Source organism: Gopherus flavomarginatus, chromosome 14 (assembly GCF_025201925.1).
Source record: "Gopherus flavomarginatus isolate rGopFla2 chromosome 14, rGopFla2.mat.asm, whole genome shotgun sequence".
Lineage (NCBI taxonomy): Eukaryota > Metazoa > Chordata > Testudines > Testudinidae > Gopherus > Gopherus flavomarginatus.
Genome location: NC_066630.1, coordinates 39,510,558 through 39,527,753, shown reverse-complemented (window position 1 = coordinate 39,527,753; position 17,196 = coordinate 39,510,558). Strand labels below are relative to the sequence as shown.

Sequence of the window (17,196 nt, the reverse complement as noted above, 5' to 3'; positions counted from 1 at the left end):
CTCCATGAAAATCTACCCAGCTTTGACTGAGCTGTAAGTCTTTTGGAATCACCATTTGCATATGCACAGGGTCTGAAATCTGGGAGTATCCATCTGCACTAAGTATGTGCCAGCCCCACAGAAATCCCTGTTACACCAGCCTCGCTGAGCATGATCCCAGGCCCAGAGCTGGTACACCAAATGGGGGAAATGCCACAGCAGCTGCTGCTGGCTCTGTATACCCTGCCTCCCCCCATGGGCTAAACTAAGTGGGACTAGGGGGAGTGCAGCTTTGCTAAAAGTAGGGTGAGCTCCCGCCTCTGGCTTGGTGGTAGTGTTCCCCCACAGCTCCCCCATCCTTGGCTGATCCTGAGGGACCTAACCTTTCTGTTTGTCTGTTGACCCACGGGGGAAGGAGTTCTGGGCACCAAGCACAGACTGAGTTCCAGTCTCAGCTCCTCACTGACTGGTGTGAACGGTTGTGTGCACTTCGCAGCCATTATAAGTGAGCAGAGCATGCTGCCCCTGCCTCGGGAGGCAGGCATGTCGCAGTCTGTCCATTGTACAGGTGGGGTAACTGAGGGGTTGCACAAGGTCACTTCTGGCAGCTCTGGGAGTAGAAGCCGGAGCTGGATTCTAAGCATCTGAGAGGCTCAGTTGATGAGGTGGGGATGGGAAAAACCTTCTTTGTGCTTCCCAGAACCTGAGTTGCTCTTGGGGCCAGTGTGGCTCCCCTCAGAGTAAGTTAGCAGCCGCTCTGACTTATGGCAGCTTTACATAACTGGGGGCTTCTGCCACCCAGATCTCTGGGCGTTCCCATCAAGGCTGTTCTGCACCTGTATTGTCAAAAAGGGGTCAAATGGTAAGTTAGAATCTGCCCCAGGTCTCTCATATAGTGGATTCCAGTCTAATTAATTTTGCTGTGCTGCCTTGCAGAATGAATGTGCCAAAGCTATGTGCTTGGCTATGTTATCTGTAAACACTAGACCACAGTCCCTGCCAGAGCCAGAAAGGTTCCTGAGTCCCCATTTTGTGGTGTCTGACAAATATTCTGTGGCACATCTCCTTCTAGTGTCTTGTTCACTAAGAGGATAGCAGCCTACTACTGATACCAGTTGCTCCTTTAACTCAAGGTGCACAGGTCTGTGTTATGGATCTGAAAGTCAGGTGGTGATCCATGCAAGGGTCAGTATGGTTCTACATTGGGGTAAACTTTTTGACCCGAGGGCCACACATTGGTAGGGAAATTGTATGGCGGGCCATGAATGCTCATAAAATTGGGGGTTGGAGTGCTGGAGGGGGTGAGGGCTCTGGCTGGAGGTGCGGGCTCTGGGGTGCGGCCAGAAATTAGTTCAGGGTGCGGGAGGGGGCTCCAGCCTGGGGCTGGGAGGGAGTTTGGGTCGTGTGTGTGGGGCGGGGTGAGGGCTTTGGCTGGGAATGTGGGCTCTGAGATGGGGCTGGGGATGAGGGGTTGGGGGTGCAGGAGCGTGCTCTGGGCTGGGATTGAGGGGTTTGGAGGGCAGGAGGGGGATCAAGGAGGTTGGGGTGTGGGGGAGAGTGAGGGCTCCAGCTGGGGGTGTGGGCTCTGGGGTAAGGCCAGGGATGAGGGGTTGGAGGTGCAGGAGGGGGCTTCAGGCTGAGGGGTGAAGCTGAGGGGTTAGGAGTATGTGAGGGGGCTCCGGGTTGATGCAGGGGGTTAGGGTACGAGCTCTGGGGTGGGGGCTGGGGATGAGGGGTTGGGGGTGCAGGAGGGTGCTCAGGGCTCAGACTGAGGGGTTCGGAGGACAGGAGTGGGATCAGGGCTGGGGCCAGGGGCTGGGGCGCAGAAGGGAGTCAGGGGTGCAGGTTCTGGACAGTGCTTACCTCAAACAGCTCCCAGAAGCAGCAGCATGTCCCCCCTTCAGCTCCTACACGGAGGCACAGCCAGGCAGCTGCATGCTGACCCGTCTGCAGGCGTCGCCCCTGCAGCTCTCATTGGCTGTGGTTCCTGATCAGTGGAAGCTGTGGGGGCAATGCTTGGGGCGGGGGCAATGTATGGAGCCTCCTGACTGCCCCTATGTGTAGGAGCCAGAGGGGGGACATGCTGCTGCATCCAGGAGCTGCTCAGAGTCCTGACACATGCATAGCAGGGCAAGCCCCGGACCCTGGTCCCTGGCGGAAGCTTGAGGGCTGGACTAAAATGTCTGAAGGGCCAGTTGCGGCCCCCCTGGCCATAATTTGCCCACCCCTGTTCTACATGGTAGAACATCTGTTCTTCTTGGTTTGCTTTTTAAAAAATCTAGGAAATGACCTATAAAAACTACATTAAAAAGAACATTAAGGTTGCAAAGTCAAGCACTCAGAAGTTTGGAAATGCCAGAATTAAGGTTGCCCATGTGACCTTAACTCTGCTCCCTTGTGCATGTCCCAGGGGTGGCCAAACTGTGGCTCGCAGCTCTTTTACCATTCAAGTGCAGCTCACAGACCCCCCCCCTTCTCTATCTACCAGTCTGGGGGTGCGGGAGCTTGGGACCTCTGCCTTACAGTAGGGTGGTGAGACTAGGGGCTTCTGGCCAGTGGGGAGGAGGGTCTTGGGGCTCCAGCCCCGCGGGGTGCACCTGCCAGGGCTTGGGGCTTCAGGAGATGTGGGGCTGGAGTCCTGGCAGGTGCCTCCCATGGAGCTGAAGTCCCAAGCCCCGGCAGGCGTGCCCCAGCTCTCGAACTTCTGAAGAGTGACATATGCGGCTCGGAGGGTCAGTAAGTTTGGCCGCCCCTGGCATATGCAGTATGAGACCATCTTGAATTACAGGACCCCTGCCTCATTCAGTGCACAGGATGGACAGTATATGAGGCAGATGGTTGCAGTAAGAGAAAAGAGGCTTGCTTGTGTCTGAGGCACTAGAGTGGGACCTGGGACAGCTGGGATCTATTCTTGGTCGGCCACAGACTTCCCATATGATGTATTGTAATGCAGACCCCAAGGAGGGGCTGAATTATGACTTCACATAAAACCCTAATTCTGTCGTCTCCGAACTTTTGAGGGCCCGTCTTCCAACTTAAATGTCCTTTAGCTGCGGTACATTGTATATAGGTATAGATACGCCAAGCAGAGTTCCTCCAGGCAGGGCTGGGCGAGGAGTAGAATGTGAGGTTCACTAGGACGTCACTGTGTTGATCTAATTACCTAGGAAGTGCTCAGAGACTACAGTGATGGGTGCTAAAAGAGCTCGGTGGGCCCCGTTTCCTAGCTGTGGTGCTCATGTGGGTGGCATCACCTAAGTACTGACGCAGTGACTACTGTGAGCAGGTTGTGGAATCAAGGAAGTTTAGACGTGCGAGATAGGTGGGGAGGGGGAAATCAGGGTTAAGATGCTGATCATGGAAGAAGCACACTAAGAAGAAATAATAGGCCCTTCCTTCTACAGAACCTTTCAACTCAGAATTTCAGGTGGTAACTGAGCAGAACCCCTCTTTGTTTTTGTTTCGTTGTACAAGTGGGGAAACCAGACAGAGTATGGAACAGAACCCCAGGGTCCTGACCTAGTGCAGACAGCTGTAACGAGGAGCCTAGGCCACGCTGTCACTGGAGAGGGGGATTGCCTACCCTAAGGTAGCTGCTGCGTGAGAGATGCACAGCGTTAAGAGACTGGTTGGACCGGGTCCTGCAAACTGACACCCAGTAGCGTTTACTCAGGCTAGTAGTCCCAATGACTGGCAAGGGGCGGAGGGAAGATCCTAACTGTGTGCACTCGAAGCGGGAGTGTTTCTGCACTCCCCAAGGTCGGACCGTGTGATGCATTCAGATTTAGGTAAAGTGAATGCATTAGTTTTGTCACTCTCTCTGGCGCTGGTGCTACCAAGTTCTCTCTGTACAGCTCCTCCCAGAGACTCAGGATCGTTCACAGCAGTGAATGCCCCCCTAAGACCGTACTGCCTAGCCCCACAGATGAGTAGCTACCTGACAGAAGGGTGACAGGCTGTAGTTCTTCCAGAGGAGGTTTGAGTAGCTTCTAGATAAGACTGACTGGAATTCATTAACTTCCACAGGATTCATTGCAAGGGGAGCTGACTCACTTCTCAGACCGCGCACTGTCCATCCCTTCCTCGTTTCACCTTTGAATTAGTACGAGGCGGATGAGCAGCCCAGAGGCGCAGTGCTTGCTGGATGGGCTGGTGGTTAGGGCAGTAGTGTGGAGACTCGTGAGGAGTCTCCCTGTGTGATCTTGAGGTAGATAGCTAGTTTGTCCCAGTTCCCGGCTGCTAGGTGGGGACAACAGCTCTGCTGCACCTGCGTGGGGTTTTGTGGGGGTAACTACGCCAAAAGTTGTGAGGGGCGTAGCTCTAGCAAGGGCTGTAGCTGTAAATGTTGTCAGGAACTGGGATCCCTGTTAAGTCACTGGCTGCTCCCCTTGCTTGCCCTTTACAGACTCTCCCCAGCTCATTAGCCTTCTGTTTCTCAGCATCTGGTCTCTAGGGAATTAAATGTGTATAGCTGTTTCCAGGATTCCTACCCTTGAACCTTGTCCGGGTATGGAGTTACTTGAGTAGGGAGGTGCTTAAACCTAGAGGCCCCCTAGGGCTAACCACAACCTGCTCACATGTTTTTAACCATTTGTCCACACTGGGTTCTAAGCAGTGGTAAAAAAATAGGTTCACTGAAATGTGTGTGTTAACATGTTTCCTTTCCCCAGTGCCGACCGGCTGCAGCCCAGCTAGGAGAGTGCTGCAGGAGGGGTGGGGTGCTGGTCTGTTGAGTCTGGAGCAGTGGTGTGTGATTCTAGCTGGAATACTCTGTGCCTGTGCAAGGAGCGTCTGCTGACTGTTTCCATTTGAAAAATCTGGATTATAGGAGTTCATCGCACCAGATGGCTGCACATACTTAGAGGGCTGTGGATTATTAAAGGTCTATTGTGTATCCCTCCCTCCTCCCGGCATCATCAAATTACTATTGAATGCTTGGGAATCTGTGTGGCACAGTTTAGCACATTGCATCTTTTCATTTGGAAACATTTTTTTCCAAGCTTTTTGAACTGGTCCCTATTCTGATCACTCCTGTCATGCTGCAGTGGGCTAGGTAATGAATTGGCCTGAAGCACTAGCGTTTTGTCACAGGATGGCAGGACCGGGGCAGCAGGGGGTGCTGTGGGGCAGGATTGACATGCACTGGCAGAGCAAGGTGGCAGGATCGGGGCAGCAGGAGTACTGTGGGGCAGGATTGAGATTCACTGGCAGAGCAGGACTCTGAAGTAGCAGGGGTGCTGTGGGGCAGGATTGACATGCACTGGCAGAGCAGGGTAGCAGGACCAGAGCAGCAAAAATGAAACTTTTAAAACAATTCAAATGTGAAAAGTTATTTTCTTTCTGCTGTTTCTTTGGTGCAGTGATCTGAGGCCTAGTAAAGTGACTTCGGCCCTGGAATGATTTTACAGGGTTCAGGCTCACTAGAGAATGTGGAGTAAGGAACATTTTTAATTTGTTTATTTTGCAAATGCCCCATCCATGTCATCTATAGATCAACTGCCAAACACATTTTAATTTTTACAGTTAAAATGCAGTTTTCTTTTGAAAAGTAACTGTAAAATGGGTATTCACGTCCAGTAGACCTGCAGAGCCCCCCTCTCGCAAGACGGATGTCTGCTGGATGTAAATATTTGTACTGCTCTTTTCATGTTAGTGAGTCAGTGCAGATATGGTGAGCTGGATTGTACGTGCTGATAGAATTGTTAATGTATTGAAATGCTCACATTGACTGTATATCTCTGAAATCCTCTGAAAGATGGAAGCGTAGCAGAAATGCATCTGAGGGCAGCATGTGGGCATGAGAGAGAGTCTCCAGTGAGAGTCTCACACCCCAGGCTGAATTTGCAGGGCTGGTGGGGGGTGATGGCCCTTGTCTCACTTGTAATTAGAGCACGTTTGGTCTGGACTTTCTGGATCCTGGTGTGGCCAATTTTAGAGTCACTTTTCAGAGCACAAACTGCAGTTTGAAACTTCCTTACTCCCCTTTTTGTATGTTGTATCTTTGGCCTGTATGATGCCAAACTAAATGAAATCACATTTTCTGTGTGGTTATTTCTTTGTCCCAAGTGCCAGGTCTGATCCTGAGACAGGTTAGGATCCAAATAATGAGCATCCAAACAGGCATTGTAAGGTGCAGTTGGCCTGCTTTACTAGTAAGGCGGGAGAGTATGATGGAGCTCCCCTCACTCCTGCGTGAAGAGCCATGTCTGTCCCCTTTGCTATTTGAAAGGGTAAGGGGTAGCTGGAACTGAATGTAAAACTTGAGTTTAGTGACATCCTAAATCTGCGTTAAAAAAAATAAAGGGACGGCACCATCAAGTAATCTAGGCTCCAGACTTGACGATAGTTAAAAATGTTTTCCAAACCTGGATATAATAGAAATGTTTTAAAAAACTGTCATGGAAATTTTCTGTTTGGTTGCTTATCGTTTGGTTGCTAGATGTAAAGCTTCTCCTGTAATATTAGGAGCCCACCCACAATAATTTAGTGCTAGACTAGTAGGTGAGCGTAACATGGATTAGAAACTGACCATCTTTGTTTTGCTGCTGAGCTGAACAGAGTGATACAAAATACAACACCCAATGGCACAAAATGCAGCAGCCAATCTTATCACACCATGGTTGCCCCGAACACGTCACACCAGTGCACTGCTCTCTGCGCTGAATATAAAATCATGTTCAAGGTCCCTGCCGGCTAGTTAAAGCCCTCCAGGGGATTGACCCTAGCTACACCTCTACCTCGATATAACGCTGTTCTTGGGAGGCAAAAAATCTTATCGTGTTATAGGTGAAACTGTGTTATATCAAACTTGCTTTGATCCGCTGGAGTGCACAGCCCCACTGCCCCGGAGCACTGCTTTACCGCGTTTTATCCAAATTCGTGTTATATCAGGGTAGCGGGTGTACTTGTGAGCTCCTCTCCCTCCATGACCAGGGCTTTCCGCAGCAGCTCTCTTAGGTATGTTTAATTTTGTGGGAGGACTCTGGTATTGTGGTGCTAAGTGGCAAATGAATACCTACATAAAGTGATCTGTGATTGTGTTAATGCAGATCAACATTTTATTTTACACACGTGAAAGTCTGATCAGATTTATGCTAGCTCTGGCTTCAGTTTGGATTGAAAGAGAGTTGCTGTTTGTTGAAGCCAGGGAAAAAATAAATTTGAGCGTTTTCTTTTTGAGTGGCATGATCGGCATTAACTGTTGGAAATAAAGCATTGGCTTGAATTTGGTGCGATGCAAGTGCATGGTGAGGTGGAGGGGCATATCCCCCCGAATGCGGCCAGGTTTGGGGTGTTTCCTGAACTGTGGGACACAATATAACTACAGCTAGGTTTGTGGGAGGAGATGGACTCTGAAGATGCTCTGAATCTGAAAATGAGATAGATCTATTCTGAACATTGTAAAAGGGATTTAACATCTCTTTCCTGCTCTTTTGTTTTTCACAATGGAAGGACGCATTGAATAAAACCCTTCTCAACCCTCGAACTGGTTTTAAAAAGCCTTTTTGAGGGAATGAAATGTAGACTGACATTCCGCAGTGGAAAAGCAATAAGCCAGGCCAGAGTATGCATTAGTGTCTATTGAGGAGCTCTCTGGAGATTGAAAGCACAAGGTAATGCACCTGAGAAGTGCCCATGCTGGCCCGGCTTATTGCTATAATCTAAAACGGGAAGCTGGTGTGTGTGTGTGTGTGCGCGCGCGCCTGTGCAAAAACGTACATGATTTGCTACACAAAGGAAACTTGGCCATCTTTTCACAAGAATAGACAAAAGAAGCCACAATGAGCCATAACAACCATGTTTTGTCCATCTCTTTCTGTGGCTGAAGCAGAAAAATAGTCACCCTAACTGGCCTTCACTATTACTATAGAGGCATGGTCCTGCCTTTATATTAAGGTTGGGTCTGGTTTCTCACTTAAAGCACAGATTTAACTTCTTTGTTTTGTTTAAACAATATAGTGTAGCTTCCCAAAATTTACAGCATATAAATATTGAATAAATAATATTGTAAATATTGAATTTTCTGTGGATTTTCATCTAACTCTGTTAATTTGAGTTAAAATGCATTTTAAAATGAAAAATGTTAAGGAGTTTTTCATGATCTGATCCATTTTCAGATTCCATTTGCTAACATATGGCTGGTTTGATGCCATTCATGCTTTCCATATAAGGGCTCTGAAATGCCTGCAAATATAAATAGCAGTGAGTGGACTAGGTGAAATCTGACCTCCTAGCACTGTGTACCATCCCCTAGGCCAGGGGCCGGCAAACTTTCCGGCCTGAGGGGATGGCCTTTTTGTGCCTCACCAAACAGCCAGGCATGGCCTGGCTCGGCCCCTTATCTGACCCCCCCCCGCTTCTTGCCCCCTTATGGCCCCCCTGGGACTCCTGCCTCATCCAGCCCCTCCCCGCTCCCTGTCCCCTGATGCTGCCCCCCCTGGGACCCCTGCCCCTTCTACCCTCCCTCTCTCCCCCCCCCCCGCTCCCTGTCCCCTGATTGCCCCCAGAACCGCTGCGTGGAGACTTCTTTGATTTTTGTGGCTGAATTTAGTGATCACAGAAATGAAGGATTAATAGCAATGTCCAGAGACTGGCAGAATGGTGACAAGATTGTGTTATGCAAGTTTTCCCCACGGTTCTGCCATGGCACTTCAGTCCTGACCTGCAAAACACCAGGGTCTCCCTTGACCAGATACTGATATCGTGCCAACTGGTGTGGTACTTCTGTGAAATGAACAAACTTCATGAACAGACTTCTCCAGGGAGTAGGACCTGCGAAGATACTAAACTCATGTCACTTGTGGCCTCAGCGGTATATATTCTTATTTCTTTTTAAAGAAAGGAGTTTAATTAAATAAAATCAAAGATCTGTACAGTACAGCAGGTAAAACCTCCAGTAGCATAAACAGATCAATAACTGGTTTGTGTTTGCTGACCAGAAGAGATTTCTAATTACGAGTGTTCCATACTCCCTGTTAGTGATGGAAGTAGAATAATTGGAAGGATAAAAAATCCAATTTGCTTTTGTTTGGAGTTTGTTTTTGTTCAGTTTAATTTAACTGGCTTGGTGAAACAGGCTCTTCTGTTGCAGGTGAGCTTGGCTCCTTTTTAGTCCCAGTTCCGTATTCAAAGAGTGAGGTTGTTTACAGAGTTCTTCAATGAAATGGTAAAGGTTCAGGTATGTCATCTTCAAAAATGACATGAATTGACCCAATTTATGTTTGTTCCTGTTTTTTAGAATATGTTCTTCTGAGACACATCCCTAGTTCCCCCATTCTGCATTGGGCAATGCCTCTTAATTTGAATAATTCATTGGAGTTTAAACCCGCCTGAATAACAGAACACCTCTTAGGTCACCCCAGGTGACATGGACATGTGACTGTTAACAGTCCTGCATGAGAATTGACACTCAATGCATGACCTGAAGCTTTATATCCATGCAAGCGTCTGCTACATGTCAACCCCCAACCTTATTGCCCAAATGCATCTTCAATATATGTTTTTGAATTTACCTGTCCTGGAGATCTTGGAGTCATTGTGGATAGTTCTCTGAAATCATCTGCTCAATGTGCAGCGGCAGCCAAAAAAGCAAACAGAATGTTGGGAATCATCAAGAAAGGGATAAATAATAAGACAGAACATTTCATGTTGCCTCTATATAAATCCATGGTACACCCACACCTTGAATACTGTGTGCTGATGTGGTCGCCCCATCTAAAAAAGGACATATTGGAATTGGAAAAGGTTCAGAAAAGGGCAACAAAAATGATTAGGGCTATAGAACAGCTTCTGTATGAGGAGAGATTAATAAGACTGGGACTTTTCAGCTTGGAAAAGAGGCAACTAAGGGGGGATATGATAGAGGTCTATAAAATCATGAGTGGTATAGAGAAAGTAAATAAGGAAGTGTTATTTGTTCCTCCTCATAATATAAGAACAAGGGGCCACCAAATGAAATTAATAGGGAGCAGGTTTAAAACAAACACAAGAAAGTATTTTTTCACACAACGCATTGTCAACCTGTGGAACTCCTTGCTAGAGGGTGTTGTGAAGGCCAATTCTGTAACAGGGTTCAAAAGGGAGCTGGATAGATTCATGGAGGACAGGTCCATCAATGGCTATTAGCCAGGATGGGCAGGGATGGTGTCCCTGGCCTCTGTTTGCCAGAAGCTGGGATTGGGTGACGGGATGGATCGCTTGATGATAACCCATCTGTTCATTCCCTTTGGGGCACCTGCCGTTGGCCAGTGTCAGAGGACAGGATATTGGGCTTGATGGACCATTGGTCTGACCCAGTATGGCCGTTCTTATGTTCTATGTGACAAACCGGTGTTGGGCGGAAGGCTTACCATTAAAGCCTCCCAGCTGGAGGGAGGATGGCTGTGCTTCTTCAATGTCCAGGACTCTTGTCTTGGGGATCAGAGCAAATCTGTCTGCCAGGTGACCAGAGATGTGCCTTTAGATGGCAAGAGGCAGCTTGAATATGGCAGGCAACCTGTGAGCTCCAGGTACTTGTGTGTTTAACTCTGGTCTTGGGGGCCTCCTTCTTCGCTGCTGTACAGTCTCTTTGTGGGCTTCTGTTCTCTACTTCCCATCACAGTTTGTGAAAATGGTAAAAATGCCGAGGAAGATACAAGGGGAGTACTGAGTGGTAAGAGGAATTAGTTAATGCCTGTCCACATGAATTGCAATGGCTCGGACAAGAAAGTTTTCAGTCAGGAAGCCCTGCTGGGGCCACCTAGCGAAAATACATTGGGATTTAGAAAATAGTTAGCCTTTGCCATGGGGATGGAAGGAGCCTCAAAACGAAACTGTTCAAGAAAGCATCACTGCAAACAACTTGTATGCACAGGAAGCCGGAGCCCCTCCAGTCTTATGTGAAGTGTAACAACTAGTGATTGATTTCCCTCACTTTATAGATTTAAGTGTGGTACAGTTGTTGAAGATTTAGCACGATGGATGTATTTGCGATGAACTATAGCGGCTTGCTTAAAAGATGGGAGCAATATTTTCAGAGGCTATTAACTTTATTGGTTGTAAGCCTCCATTTAAAAGTGAGAGGATGAAAATCCTGTTGTTGTCAATGATATCTGCAACAGGCAGTGTTCACTAAGGTCAAAAGGCTTTACAGTAACTCCTTGCTTAACATTGTCATTCTGTTCCTGAAAAATGCGACTTTAAGCGAAACAATATTAAGCAAATCCAATTTCCCCATAAGAATTAATGTAAATAGGGGGAGTTAGGTTTCAGGAAATTTTCACCGGACAAAAAACTATATATTATATAGATATACACACAGTATATGTTTTAAACAAACAGTTTAGTACTGTTCACAGCTATGATGCCTGTGAAGCTTGGTTGAGGGGGTGGAAGAGGGAGGGCTATTTCCCAGGAAATGCCTTTCTGCTAAATGGTGAGCTAGCACTTGGCTGAACCTTCAAGGGTTAACACATTGTTGTTAATGTAGCCTCTCACACAAGGCAGCACAAATGGGGAGGGGAGACAACATAGCAGACAGAGACAGACACACACTGTGTGTGGGAGAGAGAGAGAGATGCGCACTGCCCCTTTAAGTAAGCTGACCCACTCCTAAGGGCAATGTTTTTTTAAGTGGATCAGGAAGTTGAGACAGCAGCTGCTGCCCCAAGCGCTCTGTTTTCCTCCCTCCCTGTCCCGTCCCTGCTCTATATGGAGAAGGGGTAAGCGGGGTGCAGGACCGGGGGAGGGGGACACCCTGATATTAGCGCCCCCCGTACCCTCCCTGCACAGTGAGCAGGAGTCTCTGGGAGCAGCTCCAAGGCAGAGGGCAGGAGCAGCATGTGGCAGTGGGGGGAGGAACAGCTGAACTGCTGATTGCTAGCCTGCTAGGCGGCTGCAGCACAGGAAACTTAGGGGTGCGGGGAGCTGAGGGGGGGCTGCCGGTCTACCCTGGTTCCAAGCCCCCACCAGCTAGCTGCAACAGGCCGCTCTTCCTGCAAGCAGTAGACAAAGCAGATGGCTGCCAAACAACGTTAGAAGGGAGCATTGCACAACTTTAAACAAGCATGTTCCCTAACTGATCAGCAACGAAACAACGTTAACCGGTACGACTTTAAGTGAGGAGTTACTGTACATGAATATGAACAAATTCCCCAGGAGAAACAAACAAAACTGAGGTCATATGATTCCTTGACTTTTGGTCTCCAGTCACCAGAGGGAATAGAGCTGTCCCAAGATAGATGATAAGGAATCACAATTACTAGTGACGTTGAAATAGGTAATGATGATAAAGATAAAGAGGGATTTTTTTTGTAAACTAACCAACTCTCCCTTCCCGCAACACTGCAGGGAAATGGTGCAACCACAAACCAGGTATATTTTTATCTCCATGTCCATTAACATTTGATAATAAGTTCAGTAAAGTGAGTGGCGTCAGACATGTCTGTCCCTAGCATCAGCACAACGTTGTTTGCAATGCATGACCTAAGTTGGAGCACACGGTGTGTTTGTCTTTAACTATAACTGTGTTATGGCAAAAGGTTCTAGGAAAAAATGCTCCATCTTGGAATGAGAAAGGAAAACATATAAACTTACTGGATATATTTGTATCAGAGGGGTAGCCGTGTTAGTCTGGATCTGTAAGAGCAGCAAAGAATCCTGTGGCACCTTATAGACTAACAGACGTTTTGGAGCATGAGCTTTCGTGGGTGAATACCCACTTCTTCAGATGCACCCACGAAAGCTCATGCTCCAAAACGTCTGTTAGTCTATAAGGTGCCACAGGATTCTTTGCTGAATATATTTGGTCATCCATAAGAATTCAAGAGAGAACAAATCGAGATTCCCATGGAAAATAACTGTCCCAATGAAGGACTCGGTCATTTGCCTGAGGACCTACATTTTTCAGTTGCTCCAAACTTTTCACCTTGTGAGCTTCTATATCAAGAAGCAAATGCAAGGTGTCTTCCTATTTCAGTGTGGATTCAGTTTTGTGAGTGCTAGGTAAATCTTAAATGTAAAATGAATCAACCATTTCTGTTATCGTCTCTTGGTATTTTGAGTCCAGCTGATATAAGGAAGTTTCTCTTATCAGGAAGACAATATTCTTTGGTTCACAATAGAAATTGTCTTTATAGCAGTCAGTCAAGACCAGGGATGCTAGAACTAGGAGTGCTGGGCGTGCGGCATCACCCCCTGGGTTGAAGGGGTTTCCATCATACACAGGGTTTACGGTTTTGTTCAATGGCTTTTAGTACCCCCACTATATACATTGTTCTACTGCCACTGGTCAAGATGGTTTCTTGGATGAGAGTCCTTCTTTTGGGTTTTTAAATATAGTGCTTTCCAGCCGTTGCTCATCAGCAACCACAGCTTCAGCCTCTTGGTTCAGAGGTTTTGTCAGTTGAATTGATAATTTCCCAAAACTTGAGCTTGGATTCTACACAGAACTATTGTGTCTGACAAAAGGATTTCTGGATATGCACAGGGTCTGGGGTTTTCCCCATCTCTGAATTAGGTACCAGATACTCATCAGGAGATTCTTTGTGATAAACCAGCATTAGCAAAGTTACCATTTTAACTCTGCTGGAATCTCACCAGGGACCTACATTTAGAAATGACACAAGCTTAAAAATTCTCCCCTTTTCCAAGGGAGACTGGAAGGAAGGAATCCTCCCGGGATATCAGTCAAGAAAATTTTAATTGGATCTGTGGAATCAGTGGCGGCAGCATCTAAATAATCAGCCATCTGTTAATCTAGTCCTAGACGACTCTGATGTTACATACACTTTCACCACAGTGCAGGAGTCCGAGATTTTTCTCCTTTATATTTTTGTCCCATTTTTAAGTAACACTAGCTGTATTTTTAGCCTTCCTGATCCTGGGCTGCTCTGGGAACTAGAGAGTTTCCTGGGAGCCTATGTTACGGCTCCATCCTCATAGGGCCCTGTGGGCTGCAGAACTGCCTGGAGTCTTTGCATGCTGGAACCCCCTATGCCAGGCTTGGGAGGGGATTTGCTAGGTAGCCTTATTGCTGTCTCCATCATGCCTGTAGGTAAACCGGTGCAACTTCTGTGTGTGGACAGGGCCTTAATTTCCCATTGGTAAAATGGGCCTAAGAACCCTTTCTCTCTCCCACCCTTGTCTGTCTTGTCTAGCTAGACTGCAAGCTGTTGGAGTCTCTTCTGTGTGCTTGGACAGTGCCTAGAGGCCCTTAAGTTGGGGACCAAATGGAACAAGAACAATAAATGGCTTTATTTAACCTTTTCTCTCCTGGACAAACCCCCAAAATGTCATGGTTTATGGACTATGACGTGGATATTATTTTGTGGTCGTCTCCTCCCCCTCCACCCAGCTAATGCTAAAATGAATTCTTTCTTATTGTTTGCTACCGGCTGGAGTTATGGCTGCTCCTGGCGCATGTCAAGGCAATCCCTGGTCCGTGTCAGGTCAGGTTGAAAAGCAGGATTGGAGGGGAAGCGCCTGTTGTAGGATGAAATTTTGTCTTCTCTTCTGGTGGTAGGAGCCAGAGTTGGTGGCTTCAGATGAGCAAACGAAGACCAAATCAGGGATGAGGCCTGAGGTTCAATGACTTTACATCCAATAAACTCATAGACTTTAAGGCCAGAAGGGACCATTATGATCGCCTAATCTGACCTCCCGCACAACACAGGCCACAGAATCTCACCCACCCACTCCTGTAATAGACCCCTAACTGCTGGCTGAGTTACTGACGTCCTCACATCATGATTTACGGACTTCAAGTTACAGCGAATCCACCATTTACATTAGTTCAAACCGGCAGGTGACCCATGCCTCCTGCTGCAGAGGAAGGGGTAAAACCCCTAAGGTCTCTCTGCCAGTTTGATCTGGGTGAAAATTCCTTCCTGACCCCAAATATGGTGATCAGTTATATCCTGAGCATGAGGGTGAAACCCTTCAGCCAGACACCAGGGAAATAATTCTGTGTAGTAACTCAGAGCTCTCCCAGTCTCTGACTGTTGGAGATGCTTGCTAAAAGCAGCTGCAGATGGGCTGTATGACATTCTAGGCACTCTCCTGAGGTCACACAGGGAATTGAATCCAAGTGTCCCAAGTTCCAGCCTAGCCCCCTGCTGTATCATCCTTTGCCCTCTGGTGATCCCTTCTGGCCTTAAACTCTCTATAAATCTCTGTTAGTTTCTCTGATTAGCTAATACTTAGGTTAGCCATAATCTGAAGGCTTTGTATCTTTCATGCGAGGGAGAGAGGATTGCTTTTGGCAGAGATAAATAACAGGCCTACGGAGTTTCAGGACATTTAAAATCTTTCTGACCATTTTGCCCAAGAAAGAGCATTCTGTCGGACTGTGTGCAATAAGTGGACTCCACATTTTCAAATAGCTGGGTTCTTCTTTCCTGCACAAGGAAAGAGCGAGAAGCAGAAGATAGATACATTGGTCATCTAGCAGACTTTACATTTACTTTTATTGTTTAATAGACGTATTAACACCAAGTAGTTACATGTCTGTGCATTGGCCTAGTTGTGATGACTGTATCTGAATCCTTGTCTAGCGCATTCCGTTACTCACATGCTAGGGATCTGGCCCGGTGTTTCTTGAATGCTGCTGTGTATTTATTCACCACATACTGTTTACAATACTACAGTGATGAAAGTAACAAAAACCCTGGGGTGGGGAGAGAGAGACAACCTGTGATTTCATAGATCTGCCATCGCGTTGATGGAATCGGCAGATCTCAGTTTTATCCCATATCATGTGTCGGCTACACTGCCTCCTCCACCTGATTTCTGCCATGACTTCTGCTCAGATTTTTTCCTTCCTCCTTCACCATCTGTCTCCTTAACCTTCCAGCACACAAGGAATTTTCAAAATTGTCCATTTTGTGCTGTTACCATATTTTGTCACACACAGAAATCTGAATACATAACGTAAAGCATTACAAACAAGAGTAGCTGCATGTGTTTGTGCTGCTGTAAACTTGCATGGCAGCACTTTCATGTGTTCCTGGGAAGGAGGGGGCGGGGTATTGGATTATTTACTGGGTTACACACTTTTCCTTCCAAATTGCAATGTTTAGTGGATGTGGGTTTTTTTACAAAAATTCCTCATATTTGCAGCATCAGCTGTTGACTTGAGAACACAATCTTTGGAATGTGTATATGATTTGTCAGCTAATATTGAGTTAATTAGTGACATACTTTGTCATCTAGACATAGTCAATCCCAGTAACGTGTTCAGATCACAGATAGCCTGAAGTCTTGTCTGTTTTATGCATGCACGGGAGTAAGACTAGGTCTCAGCTGAAGACCTGCCTTGTCTTGGCTTTGAATTTCATGTGGAGCTCAGCTCCTGTTCACTAGCTATGTTCTTCATGAGGGGGGAGCAGGAAAGGGATTGTGACTCTTGGCAAGGGTGTGTCCAAGTCACAATCCTTCTGGAGCAGGGCAGGCTACGTGTTCCTCTCCCCCTCTCCCCCCCGGGCTGTGCCTAAAGGTGCAGTCTTGCCCCCAGTGTGCATTTGGGGCTGGTTGCTGGCACGTAGTGGCATTTGGCACAGAAATAAAGCTGTGGGTAGGGAGCTGAGTCATTTCCCTGCTGGAGCTGTCCAGCATCTGAATAAACAAACATCTGAGTGACCTGAAAGGTATTATCATTCACACACATTCAAACCAGAGTAACGTACTCAAAGTAACAGGCATTTGTGTGACAGGGATTGGGGCGTCTTGGGTACGATCAGAAAAGTTTATTCTTAAAAACATGAACAAATATTTTTAATTTTGAAATTGTCATTTTAGAAGGTGACATCTAGGGAAATAAGTAATAACATCACTGGTACATAAGAAATTGGAGGTAACCTGCCTCAGCCTTACATTGCATGGCGGGGTGTGAGAAAGAGAGCGCGCACTAACATAGGCAGTATTAATACCCCCTCAGTTTTGATTTATGTCAGTCTCTCCTGAGATTTCTTAGTTACGCGACTGATGAGAAGAGCAGAGTGAGTTACGGGAACGTGCATTGACAGCCAATCGCATGTGCTACCTGTTTATGTTCCAGGAGGCGTGTTTTCGGCCTGTGACCAATATTGGTTTAATCAGCAAACACAGTCTGTTTTGTGCAGCAACTGAAAGAACTTCAGGTGGGAGCACAGTGGTATATGAAGGCTAGGCCATGGAATCAGGGGATAGGAACAATTGTGCATGCTTTAAATTGTAAACGGTTTAAATGGTGAAGTCCACATT

General features: G+C 47.1%; 1 protein-coding gene across 5 annotated transcripts in view; it reads left to right on the top strand.

Annotated features, from left to right (window-relative positions):
- The window catches only part of PSKH1 (protein serine kinase H1), a 67,033-nt gene that overhangs the window by 43,197 nt on the left and 6,640 nt on the right, over positions 1–17,196 (top strand). The gene's annotated exons all lie outside the window — the stretch shown is intronic.